Genomic DNA, 17,304 nt, shown 5'->3' on the forward strand with positions numbered 1-17,304 from the left:
TCTATAAGATGTATTGGCCGGGCGTGGTGGCTCACGGCTGTAATCCCAGCACTTTGGGAGGCCAAGGAGGGCAGGTCACCTGGGGTCGGGAGTTCGAGACCAGCCTGACCAACATGGAGAAACCCTATCTCTATTAAAAATACAAAATTAGCTTGGTGTAGTGGCACATGCCTGTAATCCCAGCTACTTGGGAGGCTGAGGCAGGAGAATTACTTGAACCCAGGAGGCAGAGGTTGTGGTAAGCCGGGATCGCACCTTTGCACTCCAGCCTGGGCAACAAGAGCGAAACTCAAAAAAAAAAAAAAAAAAAAAAAAAAAAAAGGTGTATTGCAACACTTTCTTCAAGTCCGTGGTTTGTCTTTTAAGTTTATATTTGATTCTTTCTATTGAGCTGAATTTTAAAACTAACTCAACTTTTTCATTATCTTTATTTGTATTTTGTGCCTTCTTTAAGGTTTTAAGATCCTTTCCTGCCTACATGTCATAAAGATATGCTGTTTTGTTTTGTTTTGTTTTGTTTTGTTTTGTTTTAGATGGAGTTTCACTCTTGTGGTTCAGACTGGAGTGCAATGGCAAAATCTCGGCTCACTGCAACCTTCGCCTCCTGGGTTCAAGTGATTCTTCTGCCTCAGCCTCCTGAGTAGCTGGGATTTACAGGTGCCGGCCACCATGCCTGGCTAATTTTTGTATTTTTAGTAGAGATGGGGTTTCACCATGTTGGCCAGGCTAGTCTCAAACTCTGGACCTCAGGTGATCCACCTGCCTCTGCCTCCCAAAGTGCTGGGATTACAAGCATGATCCACCCCGCACAGCCCCAGATTTGCTTCTATATTTTTTCTTTCTTTCTTTTCTTTCTTTCCTTTCCTTTCCTTTCTTCCTTCCTTCCTTTCTTCTTTCTTTCTTTCTTTCTTTCTTTCTTTCTTTCTTTCTTTCTTTCTTTCTTTCTTTCTTTCCTTCTTTCAGATGATGTCTCGCTCTGTTGTTCAGACTGGAGTGCAATGGTGCAATCTCAGCTCACTACAACCTCCACCTCCCAGGTTCAAGTGATCCTCCTGCCTCAGCCTCCCAAGTAGGGTAGCTGGGACTACAGGCGCGTGCAAACATGCCTGGCTAATTTTTGTATTTTCAGTAGAGACGGGGTTTCACCATGTTGGCTAGGCTGGTCTCGAACTCCAGACCTCAAGAGATCCGCCCTCCTTGGCCTCCCAAAGTGCTGGGATTACAGGCATGAGCCACCATGCCCAGCCAATTTTCTTCTAAAAATTTTAACATATAAACTGCTTATTTAGCTCTAGTAACTACCTGAAATATATTTTATATAGGGTTTGAGATAGGGATCTCACATAGAGATACAGAGAGCTAATAAAGATAGTAAATATTTATTGTGTGTACTGCGTGAGTGCACTGTTTAAAATGATTTACCTTTTTTGACCCATTACATTCTCACAACTTCATGAGGAAATAATAACATTATCCTTGCTTATAGGTTAAAAAAAAAAAAATAGAGAAACAGGCCAGGTGCAGTGGCTCAGGCCTGTTCTCCCAGCACTTTGGGAGCCCAAGGTGGGCGACTGCTTGAGGACAGGAGTTCGAGACCAGCCTGGCCAACACGGTAAGACCCTGTCTCTATGAAAAATACAAAAATTAACTAGGCATGGTGGCACATGCCTGTAATCCCACCTACTCGGGGGGCTGATGCATGAGAATCACTTGAACCCGGGAGGCGGAGGTTACAGTGAGCCGAGATTGCGCCACTGCCTTCTGGCCTGAGTGACAGAGAGAGACCCTGTCTGAAAAACAATAATACACATACACAAAAAACCCAGAGGCACAAATATGTTAAGTAACTTGCCTGAAGTAATGCAGCTATTAAGCAGCAGAGTCAGCTGTCAATCTTTGGTAGATTTGCTCTAAAGCCCATGATCTCAACCTCTGGAATATTTTTCTCTCATTGTCCACCACATATACTAAATAGACCAGTAGTTTGTAAGACCACTTCTATGATATATTAAGTTCCCACATATGTAAGGCCTGCATCCAGGCTGGTGGTGGTGGTGGTGGTGGTGTTGTTTTGAGACGGAGTCTCACTCTGTCGCCAGGCTGGAATGCAGTGGCACGATCTCAGCTCACTGCAACTTCTGCCTCCCGGGTTCAAGCGATTCTCCTACCTCAGCCTCCCAAGTAACTCATGCCTATAATCCCAGCACTTTGGGAGGCTGATGCGGGCAGATCATGAGGTCAAGAGATCGAGACCATCCTGGCCAACATGGTGAAACCCCATTTCTACTAAAAATACAGACTGCTTTTTTAAAGTACAATATTCGAAACTTTTTCAATCCCCTGTTTTCATTCCATGCTGTTTTAATTACTCCAAGTTTTAATAAAAGATTCTGTGTCTGTTCAGGTGAATTCCTTCTTCTAATTTTTCTTCTTTTTGGTTTTTCTTTTGTCCTTACCATATGAATATATATATATACACACACACACACACACACCATATACTATATATACCATATGAATATATATATACCATATGAATATATATATGTATACCATATGAATATATATATATATATATTTTTTTTTTTTTTTTGAGTCAGAGTTTCACTCTTGTTGCCTGGGCTGGAGTGCAATGGCACAATCTTGGCTCACTGCAACCTCTACCTCCTAGGTTCAAGTGATCTTTCTCCCTCAACCTCCCAAGTAGCTGGGATTACAGGCATGCACCACCATGCCCGGCTAATTTTTGTATTTTTAGTAGAGTCGGGGTTTCACCATGTTGGCCAGGCTGGTCTCCAACTCCTGACCTCAGGTGATCCGCCCTCCTCCGCCTCCCAAAGTGCGGAGATTACAGGTGTGTTCCATACGAATTTTAAGGTCAACATGCCGAATTAAGGAAAAAGTGCGGCCAGGCACGGTGGCTCACATGTATAATCTCAGCACTTTGGGAGGCTGAGATGGGCGGATCACCTGAAGTCAGGAGTTCGAGACCAGCCTGGCCAACGTGGCATAACTGTATCTCTACTAAAAACACACAAAAAATTAGCTAGGCATGGTGGTGCTCGCCTGTAATCCTAGCTACTAGGGAGGCTGAGGCAGAAGAATTGCTTGAACCCAGGAGGCAGAGGTTGCAGTGAGCCGAGATTGCACCAGTGCACTCCAGCCTGGGTGACAGAGTGAGACTCAATCTCTAAATAAATAAATAAATAAATAAATAAATAAAGGAAAGAGTGCTGCAGCAATTGTGGCAATAATTGCTTTAACTCAATAAATTAATTTGGGGATAATTTCCATATTTATCATATTGATTCTCCTCATCCATGAACATCATCTACTTCTCCATTTAAGTATTTTTTTATGTCCTACAATAAAATTTTATAATCTATATGAAGCTTTATTTTTTAAATGTTGTCTTAATTATCTGATACAGTTTATTGTAATCATCAATGACACTCTTATTAGTGTTATGCACGCATCTAAGTGAAGAGACACCCTGAACAGACTAAGTGTGAGCAACAAGGCTGTTTATTCACTTGGGTGCGAGCAGGCTGTGTCCAAAAAGAGAGTCAGCGAAGGGTGGTGGGAGTGGAACTGGTTTTATAGGTTTGTGGTATGTAGTGGAAAGTTACAGTTAGGGGCAGTTTTTTGGAGGGGCAGGGGAAGAATGTCAAAAGGTGCATAGTCACGAGGTTTGGGGGAGGTCACAAGGCACGATATCACAAGGTCGATTGATTAGCTAGGGTAGGGCGGGAACATATCACAATGGGAATGTTGCAAGGTCGGTTAATCAGTTAAGGCAGGAGCTAGCTGTTTCTTCTTCTTTAGTGGTTCTCCTGTTGCTCCAGGCTTTGTGACTCCAGGAGGCCTGTACGTGTGGGTCACAGAGGTCACAATGGCTCGACCATGGTGTACCCCGCTCAGAGGACCTTACAATTAGGATGTAGTATCAGTTTTTAAAATATCTTAAACTTATTACCCAGTTAGTAATTCACAGGGTTCTAAATATAAAAGTTTCCTTCCTGGCCGGGCATGGTGGCTAACACCTGTAATCTCAGCACTTTGGGAGGCCGAGGCAGGCCGATCACTTGAGGTCAGGAGTTCAAGATCAGCCTGGCCAACGTGGTGAAACCCCATCCTTACTAAAAATACAAAAATTAGCCAGGCATGGTGGCACATACCTGTAATCCCAGCTACTCAGGAGGCTGAGGCAGGAGAATTGCTTGAACCTGGGAGGTGGAGGTTGCAGTGAGCTGAGATCATGCCACTGCACTGCAGCCTAGGTGACAGAGCAAGACTCAGTCTCAAAAAATAAAAATAAAAATAATAAAATTTCCTTCCCATGGGATGTCCCTACATTCTAGTATATAAAGTCCTCCTTCTCTGCTAGATAGCAACATAATGCCCAGATTCCATAGTTTTCAGTTGCTTTCAGTGATCAGAAGAGTTTCATTTTCATATTTAACACTTTTTTGTTTTTTTTTTGAAACAGAGTTTCGCTCTTGTTGCCCAAGCTGGAGTGCAATGGTGCGATCTTGGCTCACTGCAACCTCTGCCTCCTGGGTTCAAGTGATTCTCCTGCCTCAGCCTCCCAAATAGCTGGGATTACAGGTGTGCACCACCATACACAACTAATTTTTGTGTGTGTGTATTTTTAGTACAAATGGGGTTTCACCATGTTAACTAGTCTGGTCTCGAACTCCTGACCTCAGGTGATCTGCCCTCCTTGGCCTCTCAAAGTGCTGGGACTACAGGCATGAGCCACCATGCCCGGCCAATATTTAACACTTTTTAAAGATGGGAATCTCAAACTCCATTTAATGCTATCTTCCTTTTTCTCCTGTATCGATTTGTTTGACTCTGCAGCTTAAAATCTGTGTATGTGGAGAGGCTAGCAGGAGGGCATGGAAACAGCAACATCTGTTCTTTTATACCTTTCCCTCTCGCTGCCTCAGCACATTGAATCCTTCACACAGGGCAGAAAGGAAAGGACAATGGGCAAATTTCTCTTTACTCAACTGGATGAGGCTGAAATCCTCTCCTTGGCTGATGATAACTACTCTTCTATTTCATTTTCTTTTCTTTTCTTTTTAATTGACAGGGTTTCTCTGTTTCCTAGGCTGACCTTGAACTTCTAGGCTCAAGTGATCCTCTTGCCTCAGCCTCCCAAATCACTGGAACGACAGGTATGTGCCTCTGTACCTGGCTTTCCATTCCATTTTATTTTATTTTATTTTTTAGATAGAGTTTCACTCTTGTTGCCCAGGCTGGAGTGCAATGGCACAGTCTTGGCTCACTGCAACCTCCGCCTCCCAGGTTCAAGCATTCTCCAGCCTCAGCCTCCCAAGCAGCTAGGATTACAGGCACCCACCACCACAGCTGGCTAATCTTTGTTTTTATTAGAGATGGGGTTTCACCATGTTGGCCAGGCTGGTCTCGACCTCTTGACCTCAGGTGATCTGCCTGCCTTGGCCTCCCAAAGTGCTGGGATTGCTGGGATTACAGGCATGAGTCACCGTGCCTGGCCTTTTTTTTTTTTTTTTTTTTTTTGACACAGGATCTCACCTGTTGCCCAGGCTGGAGTGCAGTGGTACAATCTCAGCTCACTGTAGCCTCCGCTTCCTGGGTTCAAGCAATTCTCATGCCTCAGCCTCCCAACTAGCGGGGATTACAGGTGTGCACCACCACAGGTAGCTAATGTTTGTATTTTTAGTAGGGATAGGGTTTCACCATGTTGACCAGGCTGGTCTTGAACACCCAACCTCAGGTGATCCACCCACCTTGGCCTCCCAAAGTGCTGGGATTACAAGCCTGAACCACTGTGCCCAGCTCCATTTCGTTTTCTATGTGTGCCAATAAAACAGGAAACATGCCACCTTCCTCAGTTCAGTTCACCAAGTATTGGTGACCCTTTACCTGATTCGGTGGTATCTTCAGGGTGATCCCCAGTGAGTGGCACTCATTCACATCCCTCGGAGGTTCTTGTCTCTGTGCTTCCCAATCTGTAGCAATCTGGTTCTTGATGGTCTTCTATTTTATTCAAAATTCATGACAAACTCTCAGGCTAATGGGCATTTCCTGGATGTATTGACTGTCTGGAGACTTGAACGAGGTGGGGGCAGGGGCACAATCCTGGCCTTCTCTCTTTCTGGCAGTCCTCCCACATGCCATCTCTTTCATATTTTATTTCCCCTTGCTCATGAAGCAAAGAAGAGCAGGTCATCCACTGTATAAACACATCCAGCTGATTACAATGCCAGTCTGCAAATGTTTTGCAACTAGTCTCAGTATTTAAAGATTCTTTTAAAAAATAATAATAATAAAAAGACAGAGTCTTACTCTGTCACCTGGACTGGAGTGCAGTGGTGCCATCTCGGCTCACTGCAACCTCCACCTCCCAGGTTCAAGCGATTCTCCTGCCTCAGCCTCCTGAGTAGCTGGGATTACAGGCAGCCACCACAATGCCCAGCTAGTTTTTGTGTTTTTATTAGAGACGAGGTTTCAACATGTTGGCCGGGCTAGTCTTGAACTCCTGATCTCTGGTGATTCGCCCACCTCGGCCTCCTAAAGTGCTCGGATTACAGCGTGAGCCACCATGCCTGGCCTCCTCTTGTCTTTGAAGAAGATAAATACGTTCTTTTTTCCCTGCAGGTGGAAAGGATATAGTTTATCCGCAGGAGCCTTTACTCCCCCAAAGGCTAATGGGGTAGATTATATTATTTGTTTACTATCATTTGTTTTCCTCTTGTCCTTTCCATTCTTCTCTAGCTGACTGGACTCTCCCTAGCTTATACTTTGGTTTGGCCATGTGATTTGCTTTGTTCATGTGAATGGATATAATGTATGCCACCCTCAAGCAGAAGTTTTTTTCTCTTTTTTTTTTTTTTCTCTTTATTCAAGCAGAAGTTTAAAAAAAAAAAAAAACACTTCACAAGCGCAGTGGCTCACACCATAATCCCAGCACTTTGGAAGGCCGAGGTGGGAAGATCAACATGAGGCCAGGAGTTCGAGACTGGCCAGGAGTTCGAGACCGGCCAGGAGTTCGAGACCAGCCTGGCCAACATGGTGAGACAACCCCCATCTCTACTAAAAATACAAAAATTAGCTGGATGTGGTGTGCATGCCTATAATCCCAGCTACTCGGGAGGCTGAGGCAGGATAATTGCTTGAACCCGGGAGGCGAAGATTGCAGTGAGCTGAGATAACACCACTGCACTCCAGCCTGAGCAACAGAGCAAGACTCCATCTACAGAGCGAGACTCCGTCTAAAACAAAAAAAACAAAACAAAACAAAACAAAAAACCCTTCAGTGAGCTGGGCAGGGTGGTTCATGCCTATAATCCCAACACTTTAGGAGGCTGAGGCAGGAGGACTGCTTGAGCCCGGGAGTACAAGACCAGCCTGGGCAACATAGGGACATCTTGTTTCTACAAAAAATAATAAATTAGCCAGGGGTGGTGGCCTGCACCTGTAGTCCCAGTTACTTGGGAGGCTGAGGTGGGAGGATTGCTTGAGCCCAGGAGGTCGAGGCTACAGCGAGTCATGATCACATCACTGCACTCCAGCCTGGGTGACAGAATAAGCCTCTGTCTCAAGCAAAAACACTTGAGTGGGCTGGTTTTTCTTCTCTTGAATTTTTGCTTTCCTCCATGAAAACAGCATGTTCCAGACAGTGGCTGTTTCTTCAGCCTGGGTCTTTGAAAGAGAAGATGAGCAAACACAAAAATCCAGTGAGTTCAGCAGACCTACAGCCAACTCACTGTCATTCTCTACTGCAGACAAGAAATAAATATCTGATGTTGTAAGCCACTGAGATTTAAGGAATGTTTGTTGCTGCAGCAAAAGCTGACAAATACAGCCCCTAAACTTTCTTCTAAGTGCTTACTTTTTATTGACTAATTGGAGAGTGAGTAATGGAAGATCTGGTTCTGGCTCATCTCAATAAGCCCTCTGGGACATAATTATCTCCACATGTTGCAGTCTGCCGATTTTAAAATGTGTGGAACTTAGTGCCTTTTACTTTACTTTTGGCCTTAGCTGCAGTAATTGGGAAAAAAAGGAAAAATTCTATTCAAACTATTTAAAAAGTTATGTTTGGGCTGGGCGCAGTGGCTCACACCTGTAATACCAGCACTTTGGGAGGCCGAGGCGGGCAGATCACCAGAGGTCGGGAGTTCGAGACCAGCCTGACCAACATGGAGAAACCCCATCTCTACTAAAAATGCAAAATTAGCCAGGCCTGGTGGTACGTGTCTGTAATCCCAGCTACTCAGGAGGCTGAGGCGGGAGAATCGCTTGAACCTGGGAGGTAGAGGTTGCAGTGAGCCGAGATCATGCCATTGCACTCTAGCCTGGGCAGCAAGAGCAAAACTCTGTCTCAAAAAAAAAAAAAAAAAAAAAAAAAGTTACATTTTCGGCCAGGCGCAGCGGCTCATGTCTGTAATCTCAGCACTTTGGGAGGCCAAGGTAGGCGGATCAACTGAGGTCAGGAATTTGAGACCAGCCTGGCCAACATGGCGAAACCCCGTATCTACTAAAAAAAAATAAGTAGCTGGGCATGGTGGCGGGCACCTGTAATCCCAGCTACTTGGGAGACTAAGGCAGGAGAATCGCTAGAACCTGGGAGGCGGAGGTTGTAGGGAGCTGAGATGGTGCCACTGCACTCCAGTCTGGGCAACGGAGCAAGACTCCATCCCAAAAAAAAAAAAAAGTTGAATTATCTTTCCTTTTTTCTTTTTCTTTTTTTGTTTTTAGGCTAGTCAAGTGAAGCCCTGGGAGTAGAGAAGGAACCAAGAAATCTGTAGCTGATAGTGATCAAAAGTTGCATTTTATTTTTGTTTACAATGATATACAGAAACTCCCCTCTGTCACCTTGTTTTGTTTTTTGCTTTGGTCTGTTACCCAGCAACCTTGTCAAATTCTCCTACTATTTTTAATAGTTTTCCCATATATATTCTTAATATTCTATGTGGAGAGTTATACTTTCTATATATAATGATGAATTTGTTTTAACCTTTTAAATCCTTACACTTTTTTTCTTGACTTCTTGCATAGGCTAGGATCTTCAGTTCAATGTTGAATAGAAGCAGTGACAGCAAACATCCTTTTCTCATTCCAGGCATTAATAAGAATATTTCTACTATTTCACTATTAAGTATGATGGTTGCTGTAGGTTTTTGGAGATTACTATTATCAGGTTAAGAAACAGATTTTTAGCTAATTTTTTTTTTTTTTTTGGTTAATTTTTTGTTGTTGTTGTTAATCTTGAAGAAGTATCAAAATTTGTCAGTGCCCTTTTTGTGTTGATTAAAATGAGTTTTTGTCCTTTAATTTGTTAGTGTGGTATATTATATTAATAGATTCTCTCATCTTAAACCATCTTTACATCCCTGGGATAATGTCTACTTAGTCACATATTGCTGGATTTTATTTATAGATGTTTTATTTAGGATGTTTGCTTCTATGTGTATAACCAATAATGAGCTATAATCTTCTTTTTTCATGACTTTCTTCTCAAGTTTTGATATCAAAATTACACATTAAGCATCATGAGTAAGTTTTCTGTTTCTCTAGTATTTGGAAACATTTGTAGATAATAAGAATTATCAGATCTTTGAAGCTTGACAAAACTCATCTGTAAAATTTTCTGGCCTTGATGCTTTCCCTGAGTATATTCTTAAATGTTGATCCTGCTACTTTAACAATTACAAGTTTGTTTAATCAGCTTGAGTGAGTTTATTAACTTGAATTATTCTAGAAAGTTAATCATTTGGCCAAAGTAATTGAATGTAATGGCATCAGTTGTCCATAGTTTTTATCTTTTGAATTTTTTAAACTCTACGTTATATCCTGTTTTTCCTTCCTAATATTATTTACTTCTGCCTCAACTCTCATTTTCCTTGAAAAATTTCACCAGATAAGGTTTTTTGTTTTTTTTTTTCCTCTGGAGAGAGTCTCCTGTTGCTCAGGCTGGAGGGCAGTGGTGAAATCTCGGCTCACTACAACCACTGCCTCCGAGATTCAAGCGATTCCCCAGCCTCAGCCTCCCAAGTAACTGGGATTACAGGTGCACACCACTAAGCCCAGCTAACTTTTGTGTTTTTAGTAGAGACTGGGTTTCACCATTTTGGGCAGGCTGGTCTCAAACTCCTGACCTCAGTTGATTTACCTGCCTCGGCCTCCCGAAGTGCTGGAATTACAGGTGTGAGCCACTGTGCCCAGCTTCACCAGATGATAGTCTACGTTACTGGTCTTTGTAGAGATTCAGCCTCGATTTTATTTATACTTCCTATTGCTTCCTTGCTTTCTTTTTTTGTTTGTTTGTTTGAGACAGAGTCTCACTCTGTTGCCTAGGCTAGAGTGCAGTGGCACGATCTCGGCTCACTGCACCCTCCGCCTCCTAGGCTCAAGTGATTCTCCTGCCTCAGACTCCCCAGTAGCTGGGATTACAGGCGCATGCTGCCATGCCCAGATAATTTTTGTATTTTTAGTAGAGATGGGGTTTCACCATGTTGGTCAGGCTGGTCTTGAACTCCTGGCCTCAAGTGATGCACCTGTCTCAGCCTACAAATGTTCTGGGATTACAGGCGTGAGCCACCGCACCCGGCCTTGCTTCTTTGCTTTCTATTTCATTAACTTCTACTGCTATCTTATTTCCAGCCTTTTACTTGGGATGACTCTGGATTTTTTTTTTCTAACTTGCATTGGATATTTAGTTTATTTATTTGTTAATATTTTCTATTTTCTAATGTATGCATCTTAAGACTATTGGTTCTTTCCAAATCCTTTCTCAACTGCATCTGACAAGTTTTAGTGTGTAGTGTTCTCATTGTTGGTAAGTTCAAAATACAGCCTGACTTAAACTTCTTTATTTATTTTTTTGTTTGTTTGTTTTTACATTTCTATTTATTCTTTCATTCCTTGTTTATTTTTTATTTTTGTAGAGATGGGGTCTTGCTATGTTGCCCAAGATAGTCGCAAACTCCCAGCCTCAGGTGATCCTCCCACCTCTCACTGCTTACTTTAAAAAGTATTTTAAATATTCCAAATGTATAAGGTAATTGGCTGGCACTTAATTATTATTTTCAAATTTCATTATATTTGTTCAAACTATTTGGTTGTTTGAAATAGATTCCTCAAACTTTGTTGAGATTTGCTTCATGGCCTACTATGTCAATTTTGAAAATGTTCCATGTGCCTGAAAAGAATGTGAGTTCTCTAACTGTTGGTGCAGGGTTCTATACATGTCCATTTAATCTAGCTTGTTAATAATGTAGTTTAAACCTTAGTAACTTTTTTTTTTTTTTTGAGATGGAGTCTCATTCTGTTGCCCAGGCTGGAGTGCAGTGGTGCAATTTCAGCTCACTGCAACCTCCGTCTCCTCGGTTTAAGCGATTTTCCTGCCTCAGCCTCCCTAGTAGCTGGGATTACAGGCATGCACCACCATGCTGGGCTAATTTTTGTAGTTTTAGTAGAGACAGGGTTTCATCATGTTGGCCAGGCTGGTCTCGAACTCATGACCTCAAGTGATCTGCCTGCCTTGGCCTCCCAAAGCACTGAGGATTACAGCCGTGAGCTACCATGCCTGGCCAAATGTATCATTATTCTTGATATATTTGGACTTATTTCTATAATTTCTGTGTACTTTCTTTGCTTTTCTCCCCACTCCTTTCTGCCTTCTGCTAAATTTTTCTGCCTTCTGCCTTTCTGCCATACTGCTAAATTTTTCTTTAGGGCTCCATTTGCTTCTACTAGTTTAGAAATTACACATGCTATTTATTTTTCTCACTGGCAATCCCCAAATTTTTAGATACTCACATGTTATTTGACAAAGTCAAAAACTGATGATTCTGTTCACCTCCTGAACAATTCAAGAACTTCGGTGTGCTTTAATTTTTAGTGCATCGTTTTCATTTACAAGTTATGGCTACCTAGTATAGAATATCCCTCTTGAACCAAGAGTTATGTAAGAGAGTATTTGTTTTCTTTACACATTTGGGTAGAAGAACCTTGTTATTTTGTGATACTGTAAGTCTACTATTATCACATTGCAATTAGAAAATGTGACATATATTATTTCTACTGTGTAAATTTTGTTCAGGGTTTTTGTTTTTTGTTTTGAGACACGGTCTCACTCTGTCACCCCGACTGGAGTACAGTAAGGCAATCTTGGCTCCCAGGCTCAAGAGATCCTCCCACATCAGCCTCCTGAGTAGCTGGGACTACAGGTGTAGACCACCATGATTAGCTAATTTTTTTCATTTTTTTGCAGAGACAGTATCTCCTTATATTGCCCAGGCTGGTCTCAAACTCCTGGGCTCAAGCGATCTGTCCACCTGGGCCTTCCAAAGTGCTGGGATTACAGGTGTGAGCCACTGCACCTGGCCTGATTGTTTGATATAATAGACATATCTGGTCTTGGTTCTATGATTTTCTTTTATGTTTTCTGTTTTCATAATTTAATTCTTTCACAATGTAATTTGTTTTCTTTGCTTTTTTGGTAATTCCAGTATTTGCAGAAGTTTGTGTTTTTGTGACATTTTATAATTAAAAATGATTACTTTAGAAAATATGTGTTTTAGCAAGGCGCGGTGGCTCAGCCTGTAATCCCAGCACTTTGGGAGGCCGAAGTGGGTGGATCACAAAGTCAGGAGATCAAGACCATCATGGCTAACACGGTGAAACTCCGTCTCTACTAAAAATACAAAAAATTAGCCAGGCGTGGTGGCCAGCGCCTGTAATCCCAACTGCTCGGGAGGATGAGGCAGGAGAATGGTGTGAACCCAGGAGGCGGAGGCTGCATTGAGCCGAGATCACGCCACTGCACTCCAGCCTGGGTGACAGAGGGAGACTTTGTCTCAAAAAAAAAATATATATATATATATATTTGCAAATCATGTATCTGTTAAGGGAATTTATCCAGAATATACAAAGGACTTACTGTTCAAATAATAAAAAGACAAAAACTAAATGTAACAATAACGAAGGATTTGAATAGACATTTCTCCAAAGAAGATATATGAATGGCTCATAAACACATGAAAAGATACACAACATCATTACTCCTAGGGGAATACAAATCAAAAACATGAGATGCCACTTTATACTTTCTATGTTATGGTCTACATATTGTGGCCCCACAAAATTCATATGTTGAAACCCTAACCCCCAATGAGATAGTATTTGGAGATAGAGCCTTTATGAAAGTAATTAGGGTTAATTAGGTCATAAGGATAGGGTCCTGCAAGAAGACAGCCCTCACCTGGAGTCAAACTGACACCTTGATCTTGGACGTCCTAACCTCCAGAACGTGAGAAATTCCTGTTTAAGCCACCCAGTTTATGGTGTGTTTTTGTTTTTGTTTTTTTGTTTTTTTTGTTTTTTTTTAAGATAGAGTCTTGCAGTGTTGCCCAGGCTGGAGTTCAGTGGTGGGATCTGGCTCACTGCAACCTCCATCTCATCTCCTGGGTTCAAGCAATTCTCCTGCCTCAGTTTCCCAAGTGGCTGGTATTACAGGTGTGCGCCACCACACCTGGCTAATTTTTTTTGTATTTTTAGTAGAGACAGGGTTTCACCAGTTTGGCCAGGCTGGTCTCGATCTCCTGACCTCAGGTGATCCATCCACCTCGATCTCCCAAAGTGCTGGGTTTACTGGTGTGAGTCACCATGCCCAGCCAATCTATGATATTTTGTTATGGCAGCTCAAGCTGACTAATACATCCTGGAATAGCTGTAACAAAAAAGATAGATAATAACAGATGTTGTTGAAGATGTGGAGAAATTGAAATCCTCAGACATTGCTAGTGGGACTGTACAATGATGCAACCACTTTAGAAAACGGTTTTTCAGTTCCTCAAAATGCTAAACATAGACTTCCTATATGACCCAGCAACTCTACTCCCAAGCATCTATCCAAGAGAAATATGTGGAAGACATATGTACACACAAAAACTTGTACATGAATGTTCATAGAAGCACTATTAATAATAGCCAAAAAGTAGAAATAACCCAAATGTCCATCAACCGATAAACAAAATGTGATATATCCATACAATAAAATATCATTCACTGATGAAAAAGAATGAAGTACCAATACATGCTACAACATGAATTAACCTTGAAAACATGCTAACTGAAATTAGCCAGACAGAAAAGGGCAAATATTGTGTGAGGCCAATTATATGAGACACTCAGAATAGTCCAAATCATAGATGGAGAGAGCAGAATAGTGGTTATCAGGAGCTGTGAGGGAAGGGAAATAGAGTGACTGCTAATGGGTATGGTCTTTTGGAGTGACAAAAATGTTCTAAAATCACATTGTGGTGATGATGGCACAACTCTGTGAGTATACTAAATTGAATTTGTATTATATATTTTAAACGGTTACCTTTGGACCGGGCATGGTGGCTCACACCTATAATCTCAGCACTTTGGGAGGCTGAGGTGGGTGGATCACTTAAACCTAGGAATTCAAGACCAACCTGGGCAACATGGTCAAACACCATCTCTACCAAAAAAAAAAAAAAAAAATGCAAAAATTAGCTGGGGTGGTGGCGCACGCCTGTAGTCCCAACTACTTGGGAGGCTGATGTGGGAGGAGCCAGAGGTTGCGGTGAGCTGAGATAGCGCCACTTCACTCTAGCCTGGGCACAGACCCAGACCCTGTCTCAAATAAATAAATACATGGGTACCTTTACGATGTGTAAATTATATCTCAATAAAAATGTTAAAAATGAAAAAGAAGAGATAATATATGCTTTTTAAAATTAAAAAAACATAAACTTCTACAACCTTCAAACATGGAAGCAAGGCAGAAAATATGAAGTGTTGGTGAAGCTGTAGAGGAATTTGGATTCTCATACATTCCTGGTGGGAATATAACTTAGTCCAACAACTTAGGAAAACTTCCTGGCAATATCTACTAAATCTGAATATATATATATATATATATCTTATACCAGAAATTTCACACCTAAGTATACACCAACAAAAAATTATTATAGGCTGGGCATGGTGGCTCACGCCTGTAATCCCAGCACTTTGGGAGGCCGAGGTGGGTGGATCACCTGAGGTCAGGAGTTCAAGACCAGCCTGACCAACATAGAGAAACCCTGTCTCTACTAAAAAGACAAAATTAGCCGGACGTGGTGGCAGGTGCCTGTAATCCCAGCTACTCAGGAGGCTGAGGCAGGAGAACTGCTTGAACCCAGGAGGCAGAGGTTGCGGTGAGCCGAGATCGCGCCATTGCACTGCAGCCTGGGCAACAAGAGTGAAACTCTGTCTCAAAAAAAAAAAAAAATTATTATATAATTAGATACCAAAAGACGTGCTAAAATTTTCATGGTGGCACTACCTTTTTTTTTTCTTGAGACGGAGTCTTGCTCTGTCACCAAGCTGGAGTGCATTGGGACAATCTCGGCTCACTGCAACCTCCGCCTCCCAGGTTCAAGCGATTCCCCTGTCTCAGCCTCCCAAGTAGCTGCGACTACAGGCGCATGCCACCACACCTGGCTAATTTTTTGTATTTTAGTAGAGATGGGGTTTCACCATGTTTGCCAGGATGGTCTCGATCTCCGGACCTCAGGTGATCCACCCACCTCAGCCTCCCAAAGTGCTGGGATTACAGGCATGAGCCACCGCGCCTGGCCATGTAGCACTATTTGTAATAGCCTCAAACTGGAAACAATCCAAAAGCCCATCAACAATAAAAGAAAACCAAAAAATGATATAGTTACACAATGGAGCAACATACAGCAGTAAAAAGAAGGAACTACTGACCCACTCATTCTCAGGAGTCTATGGGAGTATGTGGCTTTACTAAATTAAAAGAGGCTGGGCCTGGTGGCTCATGCCTGTAATCCCAGCACTTTGGGAGGATGAGATGGGCAGATCACTTGAGGTCAGGAGTTTGAGACCAGCCTGGCCAACATGGTGAAACCCCATCTCTACTAAAAATACAAAAATTATCCGGGCATGGTGGTACACATCTGTAGTCTCAGCTATTCGGGAGGCTGAGGCAGGAGAATCACTTGAACCCAGAAGATGGAGGTTGCAGTGAGCTGAGATCGCACCATTGCACTCCAGCCTGGGTGACAGAGCGAGACTCTGTCTCAAAAAAAAAAAAAAAAAAGACTAAATAAAGACTGAGGAAGATATAGGATCTGGGAAACAAGGATCCAACACAATAGGGAGGCAAAAGGATTCTCCAGAAAGATGATGTTGGAAGATTCTCAGGGCAAGAGCTGCTCAGAACAGCTGAGGGTCACCTATCCTGACTAGAACCCATTGGGAAGCTGCAGGAAAGATTTCTTTACAGAGAAGGAACTGACTGAGTGCCTAATGTATTTGATCTTACTGAAACAAGAATTTCAAAACTAGGAGAAAGTTTAGGATTAAGCTGGTAAAAAGTACTATTCAGAGAAAATTATGCAAATGGAGGAAAAAGTTAAGTATGGGGTATGGGAGTGAAGATGGGGCAGGGAGGAATGTTCCACAGAAGAGGGAGAATATTCACAGGATACCACTTGGCCTAGCAGTGGATAATGTTTACATAGTCATAACATTGAAATGCCAAATTTTTTTCTTTTCTTTGAGACAGAGTCTTGCTCTATAACCCAGGCTGAAGTGCAATGGCACGATCTTGGCTCACTGCAACCTCTGCCTCCCAGGTTCAAGCAATTCTCTTGCCTCAGCCTCCCAAGTAATTGGGATTACAGGCACACGCCACCAAGCCCAGCTAATTTTTGCATTTTTGGTAGATATGGGGTTTTACCACGTTGGCCAGGCTGGTCTCAAACTTGTGACCTCAAGCAGTCCACCTACCTTGGCTTCCCAAAGTGCTGGGATTACAGGCGTGAGCCACCGCGGCTGGCTGCCGAATATTTTTGTAATTACTTTTACAGGTAACTTTATTTTGAGACAAAGGGAATGAAAAATAGACTTGTATACCAAGGCCAGTGTGTGTGTGTCTGTGTGTGTGTGTGTGCATGTAAGAGCCCATATTAATTCTTCATCTCCCATACTGTGAAATCACTAGATAACACCCAAAAGGGGAAATTCAAGAAGTGGTATTATAAGCATATTATTTAGAGATATGGTAAGTATCAAAAGAATGAGCAAAAGTAGTTAAAAGCATTGATCTGGGAAATGGGAAATTGAAGTGGGATGTGGGTGGGGTGACTGGTTGGGATGGTGAGGAGCAGCTGGGATTTTTCTTTATAACAAACTATGGACTTTTTGACTCTACACTGTGTGTATATAATTTTTGGAAAAAAGAAACAAAATGAGAGTGATCACTTCTAATATGAG

This window comes from Pan paniscus, chromosome 4 (genome assembly GCF_029289425.2).
Source record: "Pan paniscus chromosome 4, NHGRI_mPanPan1-v2.0_pri, whole genome shotgun sequence".
In the NCBI taxonomy this organism is placed as follows: Eukaryota; Metazoa; Chordata; class Mammalia; order Primates; family Hominidae; genus Pan; species Pan paniscus.